This window comes from Tachyglossus aculeatus, chromosome 23 (genome assembly GCF_015852505.1).
Source record: "Tachyglossus aculeatus isolate mTacAcu1 chromosome 23, mTacAcu1.pri, whole genome shotgun sequence".
NCBI classification, from domain to species: Eukaryota; Metazoa; Chordata; class Mammalia; order Monotremata; family Tachyglossidae; genus Tachyglossus; species Tachyglossus aculeatus.
The window spans coordinates 21,535,260-21,539,194 of record NC_052088.1 but is presented as its reverse complement, the minus strand read 5'-3'; the positions used below and the strand labels follow the sequence as shown (position 1 = coordinate 21,539,194).

Here is a 3,935-nt window from a genome sequence, read left to right as displayed (position 1 = left end):
TTGCTCCATTACCATTTACAGAACTCCACCTTCGCCTTCCCAACATTCACCTACCTCCATGCCCACCTGACACTCAAAATAAGATCACCTGCTTGCTCTTAAAGCCCACTCTTCTACCTGTACCCCAGATCCTATCCCCTCTCACCTCTTAAAGGCTCCCGACTTCCTGACCTCTCATTGCAATCTTCAACTTCTGATGTCCCTTTAGCTAATTACCTTTTGATTTCATTTCGATTTCAAGCATCCTCAAGTCTCTCCTCTCCCCACCTCATCTTTCACCTAGCCCCTCTATCTCTCTGCACCAATTGCTGACAATTTTCTTGAACAGACAGTGTACGCCCATTGCTTTCACTTGCTCTCTGTCAACTTGTTTCTTAAGCCACTGTGATCTGATTTATACCCCCTTTACTCCACCAAAACTATGCTCACCAAGATCTCCAGTAAATTCCCCTTTGCCAAGCCCAGTGGGTAACTGTCTTGTCTTATCCTCTCAATTTGTCTCCGACTCATAGCGATGCCATGGACACATCTCGCCCAGAACACCCCACCGCCATCCACAATCGTTCTGATAGTGTATCCATAGAGTTGTCTTGGTAAAAATGCAGAATTGTTTACCATTGCCTCCTTCCGTGCAGTAAACTTGAGTCTCTACCTTCGACTCTCTCCCAGGTTGCTGCTGCCCAGAAGAGTTGAATTTTGACTTGTAGCCGACTGCCTTCCACTCGCTAGTCACTGCCCAAGCTAGAAATGGAATGGGTAGGTCTCTGCTTGACTGTCCCTCCCATAGTCGAGACTGGTAGAGTACTGGAAACTCTCCGGGTGCGACCCTGAGAGGGGAATTGGTAACTACTCAGTCAATATCCGCCTTGGTCTCTCATATACCTTCAACACTTCAACACTCGACTTCAATTCTGTTTGTCTAGAAATGCTATCTGATATCGGCTTTAATGATTATAGTTGTGTGTTTCTCCTCTTATCTTTCTGATTGCTCCTTTTGAGTTCTCTTCCCTGGCTCTTCTTCCAACTTTCAGACCCTAACTATGGTGTCCCACCTAGTCTAGTTCTGGGTACTCCAGTCGTCTGGCTATAAACTCACCCTCCCGAGGAGCTCATTCATCCATATGGTATCAGCTTCTCCTTCTATGTCTATAACTCCCAACCTACCTCACTGGCCTAAACCTCAACATTCTGTCTCCTGGAAGGCCTGTGGACATCTTAAAATTAACATGCTTACAATGAACCCCTTATCTTCTTTCCTAAGCTACTCCCCCTAACTTTCTCATCCATCACAATCAACACAGCTACCATTTTCCCTATCCCAGAAGCTTGCAACCTTGGTGTCATCTTTGACTCCTTGCTATCTTTTGATCTTCATATTCAGCCTGTCACTAAATCTTTCCATTTCTCTCTCCACAATACTTCCCGTATTCTCCCATCTTCTCCATCTAACAACCATTATCTTGGTCCATGCTTTAACCAATTGATAGGGTACATCAATCAATCAATAGCACTTATTCATTCATTCATTCAATTGTATTTACTGAGCGCTTACTGTATGCAGAGCACTGGACTAAGCACTTGGGAAGTACAAGTTGGCAACATATAGAGACGGTCCCCACCCAAACAACGGGCTCACAGTCTAGAAGGGGGAGACAGACAACAAAACAAAACATGTGGACAGGTGTCAAGTTGTCCGAACAGATAGAATTAAAGCTAGATGCACATCATTAACTGTACTTCCCAAGCGCTTAGTACAGTGCTCTGCACACAGTAAGCACTCAATAAATACGATTGATTGATCATTAACAAAATAAATGGAATAGTAGATGTGTACAAGTAAAATAGAGTAATAAATCTGTACAAACATATATACAGGTGCTGTGGGGAGGGGAAGAAGGTAAGGCGGGAGGATGGGGAGGAGGAGAGGAAAAAGGGGGCTCAGTCTGGGAAGCTTCTTGGAGGAGGTGAACTCTCAGGAGGGCTTTGAATCATTAATCGTATTTATTGAGCGCTTACTATGTGCAGAGCACTGTACTAAGCGCTTGGGAAGTACAAATTAAATGGATTTAATTCATTAAATCCATTAAATTCATTAAATTCATTCATTAAATTAAATTTAATGAATTTAAATTTAAATTTAATTCATTAAATTTAAATTAAATTTAAATTTAAATTAAATTTAAATTAAATTTAATTTAATTCATTAAATCAAATTAATTAATTTGAATGGAGGAAGAGAGCTAGCTTCAGCATTTACTAGGTGCTGAGCCCTGTACTAAGTGGTTGAGAGAGAATAATAGAGTTGTTAGGCATGATCCCTGCCCTCAAGGAGCCTACAGTGGAGCATAGGAGTTGACAGTCTAAGCTAAATTTGTCATTTAGGAGTGAGGCCAGTCTCCTTAGGAAGAGGAAAGAGAAGGAGTAGCAGCATTGTAGAGTTTAGGAAGAGGAGGGCCTAATCCTTAGCTCCCTGCGTCTCGTCACCGGCTGAAGGAGGAAGTCCTACTCGGTCTCAGCAGGAAATCTCATGACTAAGCAGTAATCAGGAAAATGAGAAATAAGAAAGGTCAGGGGCTAGTTGGTCTGATTATTGTTTCTGTTCTGACTGTGCTTATGACCTCTGTGGGGCTGGGAGTTGGAAGGATCTGGGTTCTGATCCCGGCTCTACCGCTTGTCTGCTGGGTGACCTTGACTTGACTCACTTAATAATAATAATAATGACGGTATTTGTTAAGCACTTACTATGTGCAAATCACTGTCCTAAGCCCTGGGGGAATACAAGGTGATCAGATTGTCCCACATGGGGCTCACAGTCTTAATCCCCATTTTACAGATGAGGTAACTGGGGCACAGAAAAGTTGAGTGACTTGCCCAAAGTCACACAGCTGACAGTTGGCAGAGCTGGGATTTGAACGCATGACCTCTGACTCCAAAGCCCGGGCTCTTTCCATTGAGCCACGCTGCTTCTCTGTGCCTCAGTCACTGCATCTGTTAAAAGGGGATTCAGACTGCGAGCCCCATGTGGGATGTGGACTGTGTCCAACCTGATTAAATTGAATCTACTCCGGCGTTTAGTACTTTCCCTGGCACAGAGTAAGCGCTTAACAAATACCATAAAAATGTCCTGTCTCAGCTCTGCCCATTGACTTTTAAGGCACTCAGTCAACTCTCTCTCGGCTATCTGAGAAGCAGCTTGGCTTAGTGGTTAGAGCAAGGGCCTGAGAGTCGGAAGAACATGGGTTCCAATTCCGGCTCCACCACAGGTCTGTTACCGTGATCTTGGAAAAGTCATTTAACTTCTCTGGCCCTCAGTTACCTCATCTGTAAAATGTGGATTAAGAGTGTGAGCCCCACGTGGGACAGGTACTGTGTCCAACCTGCTTAACTTGAAACTACACCAGCACTTTGAACAGTGCTTGGCACAGAGTAGACTCTGAACAAGTACCAGAGTTTCCAAAAAAATATTAATTACTTATACTCACTCCTTGGTCACTGTACTTTTAGACTGCGAGCCCACTATTGGGTAGGGACTGTCTCTATATGTTGCCAACTTGTACTTCCCAAGAGCTTAGTACAGTGCTCTGCACACAGTAAGCGCTCAATAAATACGACTGATGATGCACTCTAGCTCAAATTATTCACATCTCTCAAGCCAACCTACTCTCTGTGCCTCATTCTCATCCCTCTTGCCATCAACTTCTTGCTCGGGTGCTTCCGCCTACCCGAAATGTCCCCCACTTTACCTCGGCCCGTCTTCAAAGTCCTTCTGAAATCATTTCTCCTTCTGGAGGACTACCCTGATTACAAGAAGCAGCGTGGCCCAAATGAAAGAAGACGGGGCTGCCAGTCAGGAGACCCGGGTTCTAGTCCTAGCTCTGCCACATGCTTGCGGTGTGACCTTGAACAAGTCTCTTAACTTCTCTGTGCCTCAGGTT

The 3,935-nt window shown here is 44.3% G+C and overlaps 1 non-coding gene across 1 annotated transcript; it reads right to left on the bottom strand.

Annotated features, from left to right (window-relative positions):
- Positions 1 to 699: 699 nt before the first annotated feature.
- LOC119944885 lies at positions 700 to 837 on the bottom strand. Its single transcript, XR_005456027.1, has one exon. It is a non-coding gene; the product is annotated as a small nucleolar RNA SNORA7 (small nucleolar RNA).
- Positions 838 to 3,935: the final 3,098 nt, after the last annotated feature.